Below are 22,618 nucleotides of genomic sequence, written 5' to 3' on the forward strand. Positions count from 1 at the left end.
ATCACTTCCTTCGTCGTCACCACCGCCCCAATTCATGAAGCACTGCCATTGGATATTACTCATCTTGATGTCTCTGCTTAGTTTACAAAAAACTAAAACAAAAATGTTTAGAAAAAATGAGCTGAAAAATTGAAGTGCTACTAGCTAAGCTGCCTAGATAGCTAGCAAGAGAGAGGCTCGAAAGAGTGTTTTGAGTATAGGATTGAGGGGACATTATGGGTCGTATATAAAGGCGAGATTGTAGCTTTTTGTGGTTCAACATTAGTGGATATTTTTTTTAAAACTTTTTTTTTTTTTTTTTTAACTTTTCCAATTTGGTGTTATATTTAATGTATATTTCTTAAAGTGAGGTTGAAATTCTTGGTCCAAGCTCGATAAGGGCATGTTTGTGGGGAATGCAAATTAACTCCACTAACTCGGTTTCCAAGGCTCTTGGAATTTTCATATTATTCTCATGAAGCTCAAAAGGAAAATGGCCATATGGGCACCTATGGGGAAAATTTGCTATAGTGAGAACCCTCTCATTGTAGTCATCATGAGCTCTCCAAATTTTCTATCATACTTGCGTGAAAGCTCTAGATGTAAACCAAATCAATGGATAGCAGATTGGACCCATGTCTAAAATTTCAATGCAAAATGTTATGCATACAAGCAATCCACTTAAAATGACGAGAAATCATTTCAAGGTTAAGATTATATATATTTTTTTGAATTTTACCATGTACATAATATCGCGTCATTTCAATTTTAATTAATCCAACACACTTTTAAATCTATAAAGCTCAATTTTAATTGGAGAAGATCATTTTCCTTTCCTGTTGTGCTCAAATTTTCAATTAAATTATCTTTTTGTAGGGTTCAAGAAGAACAGATGTGGGTTAAAAAATGGTGAGTTCATCACTACTATTATGAGAGAGCTCTCATAGTAGAATCGCTCTTGATGGGTTTGGTTTGTCAGTATATGTGAACGTGGCTTTGCATACAGCATGAAAAATAGGGGATAGTGTTTACAAATGATCTCACACGGCGCAAGACAGAAGTGTTCATGGCTAACTTTATAGATTTATTACCTTATTATTGAGTCTTGGAAAGATGTAGTGAATGGTGGGGCATTTATCTAGAATGGTGTGCGTAAAATTTTGAAAGTAGACCATTGGACCAAGTTTCAGCTGACCCTGCCTGTCTATGTGTAATTTCTGCACTATGCATGGATGATTGAACAGCGAAGAATGAACAATTATTACCCAAAAAGAAGAAAGGGCAACGAATAACAGTTCGTTAAAACGAAAGAAAGTAAAAGGGCAAAACATGCCAAAAACTTCTAATCAGTGGATATTTTATAAATGCTAACCCTGTTTGACTGCTATTTTTAAAAGTAGCTTTCAGTTTCTAAAAAAAAAATTGGTAATTAAGTAGCATTTGGTTGGTTATTTTTGTTTTTGTTTGATGAAATTATTATTATTATTTTTCAATTTTTAAAAACAGCTACTAAAATATTATAAAGCAAAAACATTTTCTTGAAAACTTTGGATTTTTATTTATTTTTTTATTTATTTTTTTTCTGTTGATGGCAATTCATGATGGAATGGAACTTAAATGGCGTCAAGAAACTCGGGGGTGCTGTGATATGTCAGTGGTGCAGGGTTAGCTTTGTTACCCCTAAATGGAATCCAAATTATTTGTTTTTGTTAGTAGAAGTGGTCTATTACTAAAGCAAAGAAGTTGGTTGATTTATATATTATGCTTTGTAAACAAGATTATTGTGAAAATTTCTAATGTTAATTTGGTTATGTGAATAAATCTTCCCTTGTGAAGGTTGTGGTTATCGAATGACTCTATTGTTTAATAAGTAAAAGCTACAACAGTATCTTTAATAAATCAAGTTTTTTTTTTTTTTACTTATTAAATTTTATTTTATTATAGTTGTAGGGTCACAATTTGGAGCCCAAGCCCAAAATGTATGACAACTTGGTCCAATGAACCCAATACAATGAATTTGTAGAGAATAGGTTGGAAACTTGGACCTTAGCGAATCAAATGATCGACCAATAGGTCTTGATGATAAAGAAAGAAAGATAGCATAAGTTTACTAGGGAGAGACGTTCTCAGATTTTACTCAAGGAGGTTGATTCTTAAATATTGTTCGTAATACTTTTTACAAGTCTGGTCTCCAGATTTTGTTCCCCCTATCTTGTTTCCCTTCTCCTCTATTTTATACTATTTTCCTCTCATTTTCACCGTCCATGTGTAGATTTAAATTGATAGTGTTGATACTTGTCCCATCAGCCCCTCCCCAAAGTCTTTGGGAGTGGTTGTAAAGGTTGAAAAACATGGTTTAGTTAGTTGCAAAGCATTTAATACAATAGTAATAGCTTTCTCTTAGATATTTCTATGCCTTCCTTTATCATGTTCTTTCTTAATACTTATCCTCTTCCATGGAATGGTCTGGAGTGTCATTCTCAACAGTAGACCGTTCCCTTTGTCCTCGGCCTTGCCTGGCCGAGGAGTTCTTCCTCGGACTGGGCCTTTAGCCCAACATATATATAGGTATGGGCTCCCTGGTCTTTCACCCCCACAATAGTTATATTATAGACATGTTTCTTTTATTTATAAATATTTTTCTAATTATAAAAGTCTACTAAAAATATAATTTTGATTCTGATTTTTTAAGAAAGAATAAGAAAAGAAGAACTAATTGCATCTCAAAAATGATATCTTAGTAAATTTTTTTACTGGCCATAAAATGTAAGAGGAGAATAACGATAGTTTAGATCTATTTCCAAAGCTAAAAATAAGGATATTGGGAGATAATATAATTCAATAGTAAATTTGTCAAAAAATATATTAAATAAAAATTATGGATTAAGTTTTCTCCAAACAATAATGGAGCTCTAATTCATTATGTAATAACTTATAAATCCAATCATGTAGATTATTTAAATAAATCATATAACTCATTAAATATATTATTTGACTAAACGTACACATCGATATTTTTTCAAAAGTTATTATATGACATAATATTAACCAAAATTATGTTATTTGTAACTTAAATATATACATCTGAAATTAACATCATTAATGAGATTTCACTTGGTTGTTCTCTTCCCAAATACTAATATGGAAAATAAAAAGTGGTAAAAAGAATGTGATTTGTCAAAATTTGGTGGGAAACACAGCCTTGGATTTGAAGAAATAATTGCATAAGTCATTATCCATGGTGAGACAGAGAAACATACTTTTAGGTTTAATGGAGGAAGAAATGAATTGATAAACAAACAAGGAAAACTGGAGCTTCAACAGTACTTTACCATGGATTTGTCCATGACATGAGAAAAAGCAAAGATATAAAGGGCTCAGTATAAGTCAGCGATTAGATTCTCCAACTCTTTCCTTTTGCTATTCATGTCACTGTCCATTTTTTACTTTTCTACTCTTTTCTTCCTTTCTTTTTACTTTTATTTTACACTCTTTTTTTAATTTTTTAATTATTTTTCACGCTTTTCTGTATTTGATAGTTATTAAAAAAAAAAAAACTATTTTTTTAACTTATCTTGTTTAGTTTGGTGCGAGTTACTGTTGTTTTTTTCTAAATTTTTTAAAAAATAACTTTATCTGATCCCAAATTAAATAAGAAAAGTCAAAAAATATTTTTTCAATTTAATTTAAATTCGCTACCAAACATTAAAAAAAAAATTTCTTTAAAAATACAATTTAAAAATAGATTTATTTTTCAGAAAAATTAATGTCAAAATAAAAACAACTTTAGCATATACTGTAATTTTTGGGACTCCAGTGGGATCTCACACTCACAGTGTTCCACCACCAGACTACCAAAAAAGTTGGTGGGCTGTCTCAATAATTGCCTGATTGGTCTTGTTCTTTTTCCTCTTTAGGATCATCACAACCTCGTACAGCCTTCTGATCTTGATCAACGGCTATTATTTAAGACTTAGCACCTCGTTTATCATATGATGTTACATTTTAGCTGTTGAAAGTTGACTACCAACAATTCCCATGGTCCTCCTCATGATAGAGCAATAACAGATTAATGGGACCCATTATTGCACAAGGTCCTATAAGTTGAAATTTGAAACCTCTTTGGCAGTAGTTTTCATACACATTGAGTGCTCCACTTCCCAATCAGTGCAATCACAGCCGTCCAATTTTGCTGATTGCTATCTTGATTGAGCCAATTAGGCCCCACCATGTTTAACGTCACTTCTACGCCATTTATACGTCAAAATCAAATTAACTTTAACAAAATTTCATTCTAATCAGTAGTTTAAAATTTAAACTTTAACCAATTAAGTAGCTGTACGAGCTCTCGAGTTTGCTCGAGACTCGAGAGTTGGGTGTAGTATCTTTGAAGGTGATTCAGAGTTGGTAATAAACTCCCCTAAAGATGTTTCTCACTACTTAGCTCCTTTTGGTCTTTTAATGCAGGATGCAAATTTTTTTAAAGAATCCTATCAGTATATTAGTTTTTCTTATTACGAAGAAAATTTTGTTGCTTATAATTTTGTTAGATATGCTATTTATGTTATAAGTTTTTTATTATAGGCAAAATATGTCTCATCACACATTTTTGCTGTAATTTAAATTAATCTCGTTGACTACACTTAATAAAATTCACAACTTTTTTTTTTAAGGAAAAAAAAAGAAGATAAACTTGTCGGAGACAACTTCTGCCCCATAACTTACAACAATACTATTAGCACACTTAATTTTACAACTTCTTAATTAATGTAACTATTAGAGATCGATGAAAAGTAATAGATCCATATGATTAGTAATATGTAGAATCATCAATCAATTATAGTCGCACAAATTAGTAAATTATGAAGTTGGATGCAAAAATTTAACAATTTTTGTCATAATTTGACCCGAGATTGTGAGTGATGAAAGAAAAAATTGTAGGCCCATCTATACATGTAAAAGCGATGTCACACAAATCATAATTACATATATCATCAAATTATTGCAAATTAAGTGATCCCACCAAGAAGAACTGTTAATCAAATTTGCCTAAACTAGCCAATGCAAGAGTCCAAAAAAAAAAGGTGAAGAAAAAAATAATCAATCATTGGATACTCATCTCCGCCAAATTGTCTCGTGTGGGAAGAAATCCTAGAAAGTGGCAATCGTGTGTGCGCCCTTTTATTTTCATGTCTCGTGATAGCCAGACAAAGTGCGGCGCGTGAGGCCTCGAAAGTGTATCTAAGCTGGCACAAAAGTAGAAAGTGGGACCCACTCACTCCCCCAAGGCCCATTTGATTTGAGCCGTTTCAAGCCCAACCTGGGGCTATATTCGGTGAACACAAACGCTCTGCTTTTTACATTGGATCCCGTTAGGTAGTGTTCACTTTTTTTTCTTTTTCTTTATTTATTTTTTACTATATGGTTAATGTGGTTAGGTGTGTAAAGAATTTGGAAGAAATTGAGGGCCATGTGAAAGTGTTTTTTGTGTGTGTGTATTTGATTTGATGTGCTTTTTGGAGATTTGAGTGGGTTGGCATTTGGAAATTTTGGCTATAGGGGATAAAGTTTGTCTTTCATGTTGACATTATGGTATGAATTATGCAATTGCAAGGAAGTTACTATATTCTTACCTTAAAATATAGGTTTTGTTCAAGAAATTATAAGAAAGAGAGAAAGATGGGGTTAAGTGGTTTAATCTTTACGTGATTGGCATGCTCGTGCATTGCTTTTCGTGGGTCCAAGTTATTTTCTCTTTTTCTTGTCTTTGAGTGATTTGTCACATTGGATTTGGCTTTTCATAGCCAGGATATACCATGGGTGATGATAATGGTAGCTAGTCAGTTTCAAGTATGTCATACATGGGTCCCTAATTTGAACATTTTTTAAGCTGGGAATTCGATTTTACATCTCATTTTCAACAATTAATTCATACCAACGTCATGAAAGCTTTATTTGCCAAACAAGAGATCTAAATCAAAGTTCGTTAGATAAAAAATGATACTAAAGAGGACCTAGAGAATAACACCATCTCCCCCTTTATCACTCAAGGTCTAATAAGCATCCAATTAACAACCCTTGCCTAAACCTAGGAAGATCTATATTCTTTGTTAATCAACATTCAAATAACAACTCTTACCTAAACCTAGGAAGATGTAAGTTCTTTATACTTGATTTAAGATAAAAATAAGATAGATAAACTACTTATCTATCTAATTTTAATAGGGTTATAAGTAGGTAGGTTGAAGAGTAAGAATCATGATAAGGGTTATTATCAAATAAAAGTGACAAACTATTAGTCTCTGGCAACGTGGGGCCTATTGGGAATGAATGACTAATAGGGATGGTCAAAAGTCCTTTGATCTGAAGATTAAAATACTATATGAACTCATAAGAGGTTTAGAAGAGAAAATGTAGAGTGCGAATTGTAATTAAGAAAAATGTATAAATCTTCATGAATCAAGGGGGTGGGGGGTTATCTACAGGCTTTTGTAGGTGGGGTTTGGTCACTATCCCATAAAGTGTAGGAGTTCTAATAATTCATCATCCCCTCAAGTTGAGTGAGGAAACATGAGTCTAGGGTGTTGTTTTCACTATCTCGTAGCATTGAATGTGAAAGCAACAGTTGGTTATAAGATATTAAATACAAATATGATGGATCGAGGGCCTGACACTTCTTTGGGACAACTTTTTTTTTTAACAACCCTCACCTAAACCTAGGAAGATCTATTTTCTTTGTAAATCAGCATTCAAATAACAACTCTCACCTAAACCTAGGAAGATGTCTATTCTTTATACTTGATTTACAATAGAAATAAGATGGATAAACAACTTATCTATCTAATTTTAATAGGGTTATAAGTAGGTAGGTTGAAGAGTAAGAATCATGATAAGGGCTCTTGTCAAATAAAAGTGACAAATTATCGGTCTTTCACAATGTGGGACCCATTGGGAATGAATGACTAATGAGGATGGTAAAAAATCCTCCAATCTCAATATTATACTATTATTTGAACTCAGAAGAGGTCTAGAAGATAAATTCGGAGTGACAATTGTAGTTAGGAAAAAAGTATAAATCTTCACGATTCAAGGGGGGTTGGGGGGGGGGGGGGGGTTATCTACAGGCTTTTGTTGGTGGGGTTTGGTCATCATCGCCTCAAGTTGAGTGAGGGAACATGAGTTTAGGTTGTTGTTTTTGAGGGCATGGGTGAATGTTTTCATTAACTTGTAGCATTGAATTTGAAATCAACAGTTGGTTATAAGATAATAAATACAAATATGATGGATCGAGGGTCTGACACTTCTTTGAGACAACTTTTTTTTTCTTTAATAGGAGACCGACCAAATTTTTATTTATTTATCCCGAACATGCTTTAGATGACTTATGTTAGTTACCTCAGCCACCAAGTAATTTTGTTCATTTAGGGAGATCCTTAACGAGATCATTTGTAAGTGGTTTCATTGTCAAGCTGAAATCTTTCGTTTTGGTCTAGCTTAAGAGGTCATGGATCCCTTAAACCTTGGGTTAGGGAGACTTGATCCCTCTAAGAATGATTATGAATACAAATTTCATAAGAATAGGTTAATTCTAGTTTTCATAAATAACCCAAAAAATCTAGACTTTTCACACATGCCATACATTAATATATACTAAAATCATTTATTTTTTAATTTTTAATTAGGATTCTAACGGGCTTGGCTTGGTTTGAGCATTAATTAAATGATAACTTCACAGTAAGACTAAATTGAATCAATTATTGTATTAGGCCCATGTGGTCAAACTTGCTCAAATTTCAATTTTTTTGACACATGGAGATTCAATAACTTTTGAAATAAAGATTTATGTACATTTAAAAATGAAACATTTCTCTTATTTGTTTTATTTTGTTTTCCGCTTCTAATGCCAATACTATATTTGTCTCCTAAAAAAATGAAAGATAAGAAAGAGAAATTTTGAATCCTAAACATTTTTATTTAAAACTCTAAAAAATACCAACTAAGTTACACAATTTTTGACATGCAATGTTTTGAAATTTAACAGGCTCATAATTTGCAAAGTAAAATATACTAGTTCATCTATTTAATGCGCAAAGTTGGCAACACTGTTTCAACTTTGGCAAGGAGCTAAGTGAAAATAAATACACAATTCCATGGGATACAGCTCTTTCGATTATTCACTATTTCAAATAATTTTGTACATTCCAAGCAACAACAGCTGGAATAGCTCAGTTGGTTAGAGCGTGTGGCTGTTAACCACAAGGTCGGAGGTTCAAGCCCTCCTTCTAGCGCTATTTTAATATTTTCAAAAAATTGAAATAGTTGACACTTTCATGGCGCTTGTTCCATACCATTTTCAACGATTTGGTTAGGTTATGTCCACAGCCTGATTATCTTATATTTTTATAGAGCATGGATCAAAGGAAATCATTCAATTATGGGAGAAGTTTGTCAAGATTACATCTCCAAGGAAATACAAAAACTTCGGCTAGTGAAAATCTTTATATTTCATTGCACCTCGGGCTATTAGACTGCTAGCATTTCTGAGTGGAAATTTTGAAACAAGCAAACCATTATTCTTCATCACCAATGAAAGCAATTATCAATCTTTGAATAATATAATTTAGTAGTATTAGCATTAACACGTAATGTATTTGATATATGCATTTTACATCTCATAACATGTGAATCTTACACAACTATATACTTACATATTGTGAGGGTATATATGTCAAATGCATAAGATAATTATTGATTGTAAATAACCTCACTAAATCACAGACCTTGAGTGGATGTGTACGTACTTAATTATGCTTGGAATTTGAGAGGAGGAGGGTTGGTCTTTTGTCTTCTTTATGCAAGCTCTTGGTAGTTAGAAATGTATCATACCTTAATTTAGAAATAAGAGGTTATACCAACGAATACCAAACACATGATTTAATTTTGCCTAGAATTTCAGGGGAAAGGAAAAGTTAGAAATGTATCATGCCTTTATCTAGAAATAAATACCCACCACAAATTTGTATAGTCGAATTAAGTAATAGAAATGGACATTCTTTAGAAAAGGATTATTGGCCTATAAATTATTATTTATTAACAAAAATAAAAATATCTAATAATTTACTAATTGTTCTAAAAGTTTAAGCTATTAAAAATGATAAATTTAATTATTTAATCTAATAATACCATTTAGCATTTTTGCGACAAATGTAAGAAATAAAATCTTTTTTGCTATGATATGAATTCGTTCAAGATACCACATGAAGTATCTTTGTATTTAACCCTTTTCTATAAATAGTTGTTAGAATCGATTTATATATGAACATTTGGGTTGGTATTAGTAGGGTTGTTCAGGGGTTGGGTTTGTGTCCAACCCGGACTCGACCTGAATGCTTCAGGTGGAGGAAAATATGACCCGAAACCGACCCAGATGATCTAGTAGGATTTTTCGGTTCGGGTCTCATCGATTTCGGGTTGTATCGGGTCTGTCTCGGGTTTTATCACTGAGACCAATATATGGTCGAATCCGGCGAGATCTAGCCGAATTTGTCGAGATCGGACCGAAATCTAGCTAGACCGTCTAGATTTGGCCTAGATTTCATCGGATAGTAGCAAGATCTCATTGGATCTCGAAGGATCTGGACTAGATCTCGATGGATCTTGATGAGATTTCGTCGGATTTGGTCCGGAAGGCTTAATAATTCGTAGGAAAGGTTAAAGCTTTCAGTTTGGGTCGGGTTTCACAGGTTTTGAAATGGAAAACTGACAATCGACCCGTTGGGGTCGGGTTAGAGAGTTCGGAACCTACGTCTGACTGCTGGAGTAGTCAGATCGGGTGGCGGCGGGTTGGACGCAGGCAGGTTGGTTGGGTTGACAGGCCGCTTGGACACCCCTAGGTATTAGAGTGTGGCTATCAAGTCGTTTATGAAGACAGTTCCTTTCACCTTTTTGATATGACACTTTAAGTACAAATTAATGTCATTTGCAGTAACATGCTCCCATGGTTAGTTATTTCACTAATTTGGTGTGACGATTTTGGACCCAAATTTAAACCAAATACACAAGAGTGAATGAGCATTATGAATGAAAAAGTCTCAGCTTAACATTCACAAGAAAATTAATCTTGCTCCCAATAGCTTAGATTGCCTTTTTTTTTTTTTTTTTTTTTTTGTGCATACTTGAACTTTCATACAATCATGAAAAAAAAAGAAGAACTTTCATACAATGATGATTATGGTGGGATGTTTCAAGATTATGTATCTCCTTATTAAAAATTGTATCCCTATCTCAAAAAAAAAAAAAAAAAAAAAAAAAAAAAGAGTATCCCTTTAAGAAATTCCATAAACATTGGCTTGTAGAAGGTACCATTTAAATTTGAATTTTCCATTCTCAAAGCCAAAGAAACATGTATTTTATGCATTGAAAATTTTTGAATAGGAAATTAAATTCATCATTTACAGTGGGTTCAAGATATATAATTTTCATAATTATTAATAAAATGTTTACAAAATTTCTTCCAAGAAGAAATCTATTGAGACAAAATATCTTTATATATGAGGCTACATATACTAACATAAAGGTATGCCAAGTGCTTTACTAAAATGGTGAAATTTAGAGGAACATTCAAAAATTTTTCCTTTTGTTTTGTAATATTTCTTAAAAAGAGAACACACGTGACATGTATGAAAATTCTTACATCCCACTTAATTAATCAGGATGTACAATACATCAAACACTTCAATCAAATCAAACTTCTGTATTCAATCCAATACAATCTATTACAATAGATTTAGCATATCCCTAATTGGGGTCGCATCTTCCATTTTGAAAATTTAGATCAAACCCAGAAGTGTATGGGATATAACATAGATTGTTGTGGTGCCCTGCAGTTTAGTGAATGAATAGGCACTACTCTCATCTAGGGCTGTAGAGTTTGAATGCTCCTCCTCGGAGTTCTCATCACTATCATGAGATGAAAACTTAATCTTGCTCTTGCTCCTGCCTCCTCCAAATCCTCCTCCACGTTTGGCATCTGCTGGGAAAAGGAGGAGGATCATTAGCATTAGCACAATTGAAAGTTTGACAGGGTTCAAGTTAGCCATCTTCTCCTACTGCATGTACAACACACAGAGGTAAAGAAAGACTACTTGGGAAATATTGGCAGGATACATATCATTATTTATTAAGGAAAGAATATTAAAATTAGAATTGGTTAATCAACAAATTTTAACCAAAATAGTAAAACAGTTTTTCCTTCATGTGGAGGTGCTTTCTATGGTTGGCAAAGCCATTATATATACCACTAAATGATAAACAAAGTAAGTTTATTGTGTCACCTTACTAAAAAGATAAGTAGAGTTTCAAATAATACAAAAATTCATCAACTTAAAAGTAGAGATGCAAAAAAAATATAATAACATCCACCAGAAAATGAAAAAAAAAAAAAGAATAATAGAAAGAGAGAGAAACCTATTGTGTGTGAAAAAATTATGAATAGAATAGAAAAGAGAATTGTAAATTTATAGTCAAAGGAGAGAAATAAAAAAAGTTAAAAAAAAAAGTAAGATAAAGGGATAGAGGATGAGTGATGTAAGGACACGATTTTAGTGACCCCAAAATGATATTGGGTTCGTACGTTAAGGGCCCAAACAATAAAATTTGTAGAACGTGGGCTTGAGAGGCTAGACCTTGGCCATCGGACTACGGTCGGTCGTGGTTAATATGGCAATTTACACGGGGATGAACTGGGCGTGTCTAGCAAGGCCTTCTTTCGGTGCAACCTGAGTGATTCCGGTCTTTAGACCTTATCCGAGGAGCTAGGTGATCTTATTATTCTCCTTCCTTCGGATCTTCTGGTCTAGGAGACCGCCCCCCCCCCCCCCCCCTTCTCTTGGTTCTCTTCCCCTTTTATACTAGCATTTACCCTCTTTCCAGTGTCCACGTGTAAGCTCCACTTTCTGGGGTTGAGACTTGTCCCATCGGCCCATACCTATAGTGGTTGGGGGTAGTTGTAAAAGCTAAAGAGCATGGTGAAGAGCATGGACCTGTCAGATGCAGAGTTCTTTATTGCAGTATTGGCAGCTTTTCACTTGCCCTGCTCCTATACTGAGCTCGTCTTTTCCTTTAGGGTATTACAGGATGCCGAGGACGGAATCCTCCTCGGTTGTGTCTTAAGGTAATTTGGACTTTCATGTCCTTAGCAATGCTCTCCTTGGCTTGGGCCTTGGGCCCTAATGTAAAGTGGGCCAGGGTCACAAGTTCTACGACCTCACAATAGGTTTTGGTGATGTCGGGCCCACAGCATGGCTTGCCCAGCTTTGCTCTTCATTAATGTCAGTGTCTCTTCACTTGCCTGGGGGGTGCGCTAGACTATGAGACATTCCTTTTAGATTTGCTCACGACGTGTCTTGGTCGTTTCAGTGCCCGAGGTGCGTTTTTAATATGTCCCCTTAACGAGGCCACACAAATCCTATGGTTTCAAATGGTGTTGGGAGTTGAGTAGAAACTGTCTCGTCTGCAGCACTTCTTAGGAATCTGCGTAGATTAAATGCCGCCAACTTACTGTCCATATAAGAAGCAGGATAGGAGGTCATTCCCTTCACGTACAGACCCTTCAATCCTTTCAAACTCCTAATCCCTCAGCTGTACTCAAAATTTTTATTGCTAGTGCAGCTAAAACCTTAAAGAGTGACATGTTTGAGGCACGAGTGGGGGTGAAGGAACCACACCCGCTCTAGAGTAACTGGGTCCTTCCGAGACTCAAGATGGCGCGGTTAGGACAAGGGAGACAGTTCTCCACTTTCGCAAGGTGGGGGCGATGCCTCCACCTCTTTTAGTCAAAGTCCGAAGCAGATGCTGGTCACGTCAGATTTTTGATGCGATAGCAGTGGGATTTCTTGTCGTCAGCACCATCTACTCTATCTTGAGCGCTACTAATATGGCACCTTCGTGTTAGGAGTCAGGGCTGATGCGGAGGTTAAGTATCCCTGCTTCCTCCTCTCTTCCTTCACTGGTGCCTCTTTCTACCTCCGCTTCTTCTTCTTTCCCATCACCGGGGTCACCCTGGTGTTTCTACTTCTTCTTCCTCTGCTTCTTCTTCTCTTCCACCTACGGGGCCATCCTGTCATACATAATCTCTACCAGAGTAGAGTTTTGAAGGATTTTTCTCTTCCTTGTATCTTTTCTTTTTGCTTATGTAGTTAGCTTTTTGTATAGGCTTACTTAAGCCCCTTCATTGTACGGTGTACTATTTCTTTGTCTTAATAAAAGATGATTCTGTTTCATTCTAAACATTTTGTCTTTCCCGCGGTAATTACTTTGTGAATGGATGTATTTCATACGCGTATATATATATATATATATATATATTTTTTTTTTAACGATACTTAGGGCATAAAACCTTGTAACAAAAAGCTATTATTTTGAACTTATTGAGACTATCAAGCATAATAATACCAACCTACAGCAGTTTAAACATACGAGACTAACCGAGATAACGACTGAATGCTCTGTAGTGCGTATGAGGCAGTCATCCGAGAATGAGTAACCCAAAATAAACCATCCGATAGGGTTGCCGAGTAGTAGGGGACTTTGACCGTGTTCTCGATAACATCTGGCTTTAATCGTTTTTTTTTTTTTTTTTTTGTAATTTGTCTTTTAAGTAGTTGGTTTCTCCATAGGCTTGAGTCCAAGGACCATACAAGGCTTTGGTTCTGTCCAAAACTTGTAATTTTTCTTTTAAGTAGTTGGTTTCCCCATAGGCTTGAGTCCGAGGACCATACAAGGCCTTGGTTCTGTCCAAAACTTGTAATTTTTCTTTTAAGTAGTTGGTTTCCCCATAGGCTTGAGTTCGAGGATCATACAAGGCCTTAGTTCTGTCCAAAACTTGTAATTTTTCTTTTAAGTAGTTGGTTTCCCCATAGGCTTGAGTCCGAGGACCATACAAGGCCTTGGTTCTGTCCAAAACTTGTAATTTTTCTTTTAAGTAGTTGGTTTCCCCATAGGCTTGAGTCCGAGGACCATACGAGACCTTGGTTCTGTCCAAAACTGATAATTTGTCTTTTAGCACCGAGGATTAGCCCTTCGGCCAAGGCATTGGGCGTCAAACTGATGGTGGAAGCCCCTAGAATTGTCCTTGTCGCTAGTGCTTCGAAGCATAGCCCCTAGTAGAACTTTATACTAGGGCAACAAAATCAGGCCGCTGGATGTAATGGAGGAGCTTTTGCAGGCCCTGGGTTGACAGGAGTTCGATCCAGCGTCTATGCCAATGCACAAGCCTTCCCACAGACAGCGCCAATTGTAAGGACACGATTTTAGTGACCCCAGAATGATATTGGGTTCATACGTTAAGGGCTTAAACAATAAAATTTGTAAAACGTGGGCTTGAGAGGCTAGGCCTTGGCCATCATACTACGGTCGGTCGTGGTTAATATGGCAATTTACACGGGGATGAACTGGGCGTGTCTAGCAAGGCCTTCTTCCGGTGCAACCTGAGTGATTCCGGTCTTTAGACCTTATCTGAGGAGCTAGGTGATTTTATTATTCTCCTTCCTTCGGATCTTCTGGTCTGGGAGACCGTCCCCCCCCCCCCCTCCCTTGGTTCTCTTCCCCTTTTATACTAGTATTTACCCTCTTTCCAGTGTCCACGTGTAAGCTCCACTTTCTGGGGTTGAGACTTGTCCCATCGGCCCATACCTACAGTGGTTGGGGGTAGTTGTAAAAGCTAAAGAGCATGGTGAAGAGCATGGACTTGTCAGACGCAGAGTTCTTTATTGCAGTATTGGCAGCTTTTCACTTGCCCTGCTCCTGTACTGAGCTCGTCTTTTCCTTTAGGGTATTACGGGATGTCGAGGACGGAATCCTCCTCGGCTGTGTCTTAAGGTAATTTGGACTTTCATGTCCTTAGCAATGCTCTCCTCGACTCGGGCCTTGGGCCCTAATGTAAAGTGGGTCAGGGTCACAAGTTCTACGGCCCTACAAGTGATATTAAGGTAGATAGTAGTGGGGAGATGGCAAGATAAAAGGGGGGGGGGGGGAAAGTTAGAGAAAGTATAACAATAAGTTGGAAAATTTATAAGAAAAAAAAAGAATTAAAAATAAGAGAGTGAATGTTGAAAATGGGTGGGTGATGTGGCCGTTGATATGGCTCAACAAGAGTGTAGTAATAATAAATGCTACACTTCAATTTTTAAATATATATAAATAGAAATAAATACCAAACACAAATTTTTGTATAGTGGAGTAATATAAATTGACTCTGACTCTCTTTAGTTAAAGGTTCTTGGCTTATAAATTAATTTTTATTTATAAAAATAAAAATATTTGATAAATTACTTATTGTTCTAAAAAATTAAGTTATTAAGAATGATGAATTTAAGAAATTAATTTAATAATACCATTTAGCATTTCGTGACATATGTAAGAAATATATTGCTGCTTCGTTATGTATGAATTCGTTCAAGATACCACATGAAGTATCTTTGTATTTAAATATTTTCTATAAGGGCATATATTAATCATCTATTTTGGGAAACATTTTTTAGGAAATTGAAAAAATTGTCAAAAAATGTAATAAACTTTTTTTTTAATAAAAAATTTCTTAAAATAGTTTATGTTAGTAAAATCCTTCTATTAATAATGGTTAAAATTGGTTTATATACACACACACATTTGGATTTGCAGTAACATGCTGCCACGGTTAGTTATTTCACTAATTTGGTGTGGCGTTTTTGGACCCAAATTTAAACCGAATACGCAAGAGTGAATGAAGCATTATGAATGAAACAGTGTCTCAGCTTAACATTCACAGGAAAATTAATCTTGATCCCAATAGCTTAGATTGCCGTTCTTTTTTTTAAAAAAAAAATTTGTTCATACCTGAGCTTTCATAAAATTGTAATTACGGTGGGACGTTTCAAGATTATGTATCTCCTTAAAAAAAATTGTATGTGTATCTCCAAAAAAAGAAAAAGAAAAAGAGTGTCTCTTTAAGAAATTCCATAAACATTGGCTTGTAGGAGGTACCATTTATCCCTTAACTTTAAATTTGAGCTTTCCATTCTCAAAGTCAAAGAAACATGTATTTTATGCATTGAAAATTTTTTGAACAGGAAATTAAATTCAATATTTATGATGGGTTCAAGATATATAATTTTAATAGTTATTAATAAAATGTTTACATAATTTTTTCCAAGAAGAAATCTACTAAGACCAAATATCTTTATATATGAGGCTACATGTTAGTCTCACATAGGATGTATGCACCCAACTCATATTTTCTCCTATATATGGGCATTGGCAATCTTTACAAACTTACATTCCTTTTTTATGTGATTTTTATAACCGAATCCTATGATCCATAAATAGTGACATTAACATTTCTTTTAAAAACCAACTTAATGATTTTTCAATCATGAAAATTTACAAACTTGCATTCCTTTTTTTTGTGATTTGGATAACTGGATCCTTTGACCCATAAATAAGAGAAATGTTAACAACCCAGAATGAGAGACTTGGGCATTGAAAAAAAAAAAAAAAAAAACATTGTGTCATATACTAACATATAGGTATGCCCAGTGCTTTATTAAAATGATGAAATTTAGAGGAACATTTAAAAAAATTTCCTTTTGTTTTTCTTTTCCTTTGTTTCATAATATTTCTTAAAAAGAGAACACATGTGACATGTATGAAAATTCTTACATCCCACTTAATTAATCAAGGTGTACAATACATCAAACACTTCAATCAAATCAAATTTCTGTATTCAATCCAATTCGTTCTATTACAATAGATTTAGCATATCCCTAATTGGGGTAGTAGAATTGTGGTGGCTGACAATGTGATATGAATAGAAGAAGTTGCATCTTCCATATTGAAAATTTAGATTAGACCCAAAAGTGTAAAGGATATAACAGAGATTGTTGTGGAGGTGCTTTCTGTGGTTGGCAACAACCATTATATATACCACTTAATGACAAACAAAGTAAGTTTACTGTGTCACCTTACCAGAAAGATACGTTATATTGCCATATTTATTAAAGTAGAGTTCCAAGTAATACAAAAATTCATCAACTTAAAGTAGAGTTGCAGCAAGAAAGAAAAAAAAGAAAAAGAAAAAAAAAAGCTTTTGTATGTGAAAAAACTATGAATAGAATAGAAAAGAGAATTGTAAATTTATAGTAAGAGGAGGGAAATAAGAAAAGTAAAAAAAAAAAAAAAAAAAAGTAAGATAAAGGGATAGAGAAAGTACAACAATAAGAGCATTCCCATCAGGTCTCTCATAAAAAATGCCATTTTGACACTCCAAAATCTTACTTTATCATTTTACAACATATCATTTATTAGGTATTCTATACTTTAATTTTATACATTAAAATAATATTTACAACCCATTAAAATAATATATTAATTCCTCCCCTCATCAACAGCAACAACACCGGCAACAACGGCACAACCACCGCCACCACTGCCGCAACAACACCGGCAGCCACCACCGACATAAACTCACATCCACCAACGCCACCAGAAAAAAAAAAAACCCACCACATTCACAACCCACCACATTCACCAACGCCACCAGAAAAAAAAAAAAAAAAAAAAAAAAAAAAAAAAAAAAAAACCCACCACATTCACAACCCACCAGATTCACCAATGCCACCAGAAAAAAAAAAACCCAACCAAAAAAAAAAAAAATCCATAACAACCCACCACATTCACAAACCTCAAAACCCATCCCAAATCATTGTTATCCTCCAATCCAATTTCTCAAACCAGATCCAATCCCCAAAATCAACCATAAACAATCCAAACAAATAAGGGGAATCGGATCTTAGTGAGATTGGGCAGATTTCGGCAACATCGGTGGAGGTGAAGCAAGTTGCTTGGCGAGCAGCATCGGCAGAGTCGAGCGGCGTTGGCGCTGGAGGAGAGGCGAGTTGCTTGGCGAGTGGATGAGGTGAGCTGCTGGCGAGTGGAAGAGGTGAATCAGATCTTAGTGAGATTGGGCAGATTACGGCGGAGGCAAGTTGCTTGGAGTGGCATCGGCGGAGGTGAGCGGCGTTGGCGCCAGAGGAGAGGCGAGTTGCTTGGCGGATTGTGAGAGAGGCTGAGATAGAGAGAAAGAGGAGAGAGAAGGGCTGAGAGAAAAATGAGAGAGGCGGACGAGAGAGAGAGTGAGAAAAAAAAAAAAGAGATAACATGACTGAGGAGAGAGAAAATCATTAAAAAATTAATTTTTACAAATAGCATTTTGTCCGTACCGTTCTATTTTTAGAACGGAACTGTTCATATGTGCCAAATGTTTTGGCATTTGGCACACCTCATGAGAGAGGATTTTTGGTGTTTGGTGTGCCAAATGCCAAATATTTGGCATTTGGCACACCTGATGAGAGTGCTCTAAGTTAGAAAATTTATAAGAAAAAAAAGAATTAAAAATAAGAGAGTGAATGTTAAAAATGGATGGATGATATGACCGTTGATATGGCTCAATAGAAGCGTAACAATAATAAATACTACATTTCAACTTAGAGAGAAAAAGAGGGAGAGAAATACCAAACACAAATTTTGTATAGTGGAGTAATATAAATTGATTCTCTTTAGTTGGAGTGTGGCTGTCAAGTCGTTTGTGAAAGAAAATTAATTTCACCTTTCTCATATGACACTTTAAGTACAAATTAATGTCATTTGCAGTAACATGTTGCCATGGTTAGTCATTTCACTCATTTGGGGTGGTGTGTTTGGACCCAAATTTATGAAAGGAAATAGTGTCTCAACTTAACATTCACAGGAAAATTAGTGAGCATTTGGTTCCATTTTTGGAGCCCAAAACACACGTTTCTAAGCCCAAAGGTTTCTTTCATATTGGATCATTGGAACTACCATTCAAAAATGCAAATATGATTTGTAATGTTACCATTGGTCATTTTAAGTATTATTCATAAACAACCCTTGTTTTTATTATAATATCCCAATTTTACCTAGATCTCTACCCAAAAAAATACTGTCATGGAGTTGGAGAAGAATTTCTCTACACTTTGTGCTCCCTGCTTGTCAATTGCAAGAAGCCCAAAAAAAGAATTCCACTGTGCCGGTAGTAGTGGTTCTTCTTTTCTTTCCTTTTCTCCAAATTTTAAGCAACCAACCACAAAATAGACAGAGAATGACATGCAAAGAAAATTATTGGCAAAAGAACATACACAAAAGAACAGTAGAAAATACAACAAAATATACACAGAAGGATAAGAACCTCCACTACCAATCTCACTCTTAAATCTCAACAGCTAATCTCACTTCCAATTTGGTTTTAGGGTTACACACACACACACACACACACACACATAGAGAGAGAGAGAGAGAGAGAGAGAGAGAGAGAGAGAGAGGAGTTGATTTTGGGTGAAATTAAGAAAAAATTAACTTACTCTTAATGATTTTTAATTGGCATGCATGAGGTTGGATAACAAATTTGAGAGGAGTTCAGTTTGGTTCTTGGAAGCTATTTGATGAAATTAGAGAAAAGGAGAAGCAGAAAGAGGATAATGGTGGATGGGAGAAGATAAAGGTGAAAAGAAGATAAGGGTAAAAGAAAAGTAAAAAAAATATAAAAAAAAAGTAAAAGGTGGTTTGAGTGGGATTCGTGTCCATCATGCAAGGAAATTTGTAAAATAAAATTTTCAATTATGTTAAGACACAACAAATTATCACAAAATTTTCACAATAGTTAAGGCATCAAATCTTTCTTATATCAAAATAAAATTAAATAAATTAATAAAATACTAGTGTAGGATTGACCACTTTTCTTTAGAAGTAAAATAGTGCTATTGACACAATATTTTCGTAATAATTTCATAATAAAGTTTACGCACTAAGTTGTTATTGGTTCTCATCTAGACCTACTAGTGACATAATTTTTTTTAATCTACCATTAACAACATGTCATATAGACTTTATTGTGAAATTTTTGTAAAAAGTGTTGTCGACAGATCCTTGACAGCACCTCGACAAATTCACTTCTGTCGAGATTTAGTGCTCGACATATCTCGATAGCTCCTCGATCCATTGAGATGTGATTTTTATTTATATGCTGAGCGCGAAATCAGATTCTTTTTTTTTCACTTCTCTCTCTCAATAGATTTTCTCCTCTTTCGCCCCAAACACTTCTCCCTCACTCAAATATCTCTACTCACTTCATTTTTGGCCTATATCAAGCTCAGACTACTTGGTATGTGTTCTAAATCCCTTCTTTTTCATGCATTCATGCATTTAGACCTAGGTTTTGGGGTTTTTGAAATATTTTGGGATTTTTGTGAAATTTTTGGGTTGGGTTGTGTTGATTTGATTCTATATGCTCACGGATTGCATATTCCTTGCATTTTAACAATGTTTCATGCATTTAGATGTGTGATTGATTATTGTGAAATGTGTGCTAATAGGTTTGGATTGGGTTTTACCCATGATGCAATTTAAATTTTGCACGTTACATGTTCATGCATATTTCATGCATACGTAACATTTTACTCCTATATTTGGTTGTGATTGTGTTTTCTCTTTCTCTCTCTCTTGGATAGATTGCGATATGGCACCTAAATGCAAATCTACTCCAGGCCTGAATCCTCTTCATGGTTTCGGTTCTTCTTCCTCTTCTGATCTTATCCCCCCTCTTCATGTTTGGTTTAGTGAGGGGAAGGCCCAATAGGACTTCCTTGAGAACTTTCAGAAATGTGGCATTCATCCAAAGCGTCATGTTGTTCTGTTGGACTTTTCTGACACTCCTCTACCAGGCGTCATTCGGACTCGGGGCTAAGAATCTCTACTTGAGAGTCCCTTAAGGTGTCCCATCGTGTTTATACAAGAGTTTTATTCCAACATACACGACATTGATACCTCTATACCTTGTTTTGCCATGACATTTCGAGGTACACGTATCGTAGTTACCCTGAATCTTATATCCGAGGTACTACATGTCTCGAGGGTATCACATCCTGATTACCCAGGTTGTGAGCGTCTTCGAACTGTGTCCAGAGAAGAGGTTTTGTCTCACTTTAGTGAGATGCCTTCCATATGGGGTAGGAAACAAAGCACCCTGTGCTCGGGCTTTGCAAAAGATCCAAGATTCCTTAACATGGTGATGACATTTACTCTTACTCCATTATCTCACTATAACTCTATCACAGAGCCTCGGGCTTGTTTTCTTTTGTCTCTCTTAGAGGATCTTTCTATTGACTTCCCCTTTCACTTAATCACTTCTATCCTTGATGTCTATTAGGATACGACGACCCATGATAAACTCATCTTTCTTTCAGGTATCACAAGGATCCTTCGCCATTTTTCCATCCCCATTCATAACTCTCCTTACTACACCACCATGGGTGCCATAGATGCCGGTTCTGTTTGGCAGAGCGAGGCCCAGTTTCGACTGAAGTGGCCATGTGTGGAGACTACTGTTCCTGCAGCTTCTGTTGTTCCTTCCACGTCTGCTCCTTCTTCCTCAGCTGGTGGTGCGATCCTTGAGGCTATCACGGTGTAGTTTCAGTGCATGGATGCTCGCCTTGACACTCTCTCTAATGAGTTGTGTCAAGTGAACACCCTTGTCAATCATATTGCATGACGATAGGCTCGCCTTGGTGGTTTTGCCCCTTCTCTATCTCCTTCTTCAGAGGCTTTGGCAGATGAGGATGGTGATGATGCGGATACTAGCTCTTCTAGTGGTGATGAGATGACAACCTCTTAGTAACTTACCCTTTGTCATTCGTGACAAAAAATGGGAGTAATTTAGGGATGAGAGTAGTCTTATACCTAGGGGGAGAGTTAGTATAGGACATTTTTTTGTTTGTTAGGGGGAGTGTTTATACATTTTGAGGGATGTAGTGAGGTTTACATGTATTTTCTTTTCTTTCTTTAGCCTTATGTATATTGGTCTTGTGACCATTCATTTATTGACATACATTGTACTTATCTTTTGATATATATATGATGATGTTGTTGTTCTTCACCAATCTTTTCATGTGTTATTTCTTTTCTCTCTTTATACACATGTTTCTTTATGTATACAATCCTTTATTTTTGTTTCACACATGATGCCTTGATGAATTTTGTTTAAGTGTTTTAGAAAGATAGGTTGTGAAAATCTATCATGCCATGAACTCTCTTCTTGCAAAATTTTTCAAACAAGTGGTTATGAGTTTAGTGATTTAAGACTTCTCTCATGATTCATTTGTTTGTTGTGATTTTGTCACGGATTGCCACAGGGGGAGATTGTCAGGACATATGTGGGAATTGTTAGAGACATATGTGATGTAAATTGGCTAATTATTTAACAAAACGTACTTTACTTGTAACTAGGTATATTTAGTATGTGTTTAGTACTTCAAGAAACAAGTATTCAAGTTTAGTATTAAAACCATGCAAATCTGTCCAAGAAACAAGTGAAAAAGTGATGTTCATTAAAGCTCGACAGATGTCTTGACAGAATACTTTCTATCGAGGTATAATGTTGAAGCTCAACAGAAGTTGTATCTATCGAGAATTACGAAATTAGAATTTCTAGATCTAATTTCACGGATATCCTTGAGTATTTGTGTAGGGTTTCTTTTCTCACAACCCAAGACATATATAAAGATTATTTTAAGGGCCGTCACAAGTGATGCAA

The 22,618-nt window shown here is 35.3% G+C and overlaps 1 non-coding gene across 1 annotated transcript; it reads left to right on the plus strand.

Annotated features, from left to right (window-relative positions):
- The first annotated feature begins 8,193 nt into the window (after positions 1-8,193).
- TRNAN-GUU (transfer RNA asparagine (anticodon GUU)) lies at positions 8,194-8,267 on the plus strand. The gene has a single exon. It is a non-coding gene; the product is annotated as a tRNA-Asn (tRNA).
- The last annotated feature ends 14,351 nt before the right edge of the window (positions 8,268-22,618 follow it).

The sequence above is a fragment of the Quercus robur genome, chromosome 1, assembly GCF_932294415.1.
Source record: "Quercus robur chromosome 1, dhQueRobu3.1, whole genome shotgun sequence".
Taxonomy (NCBI): domain Eukaryota; kingdom Viridiplantae; phylum Streptophyta; class Magnoliopsida; order Fagales; family Fagaceae; genus Quercus; species Quercus robur.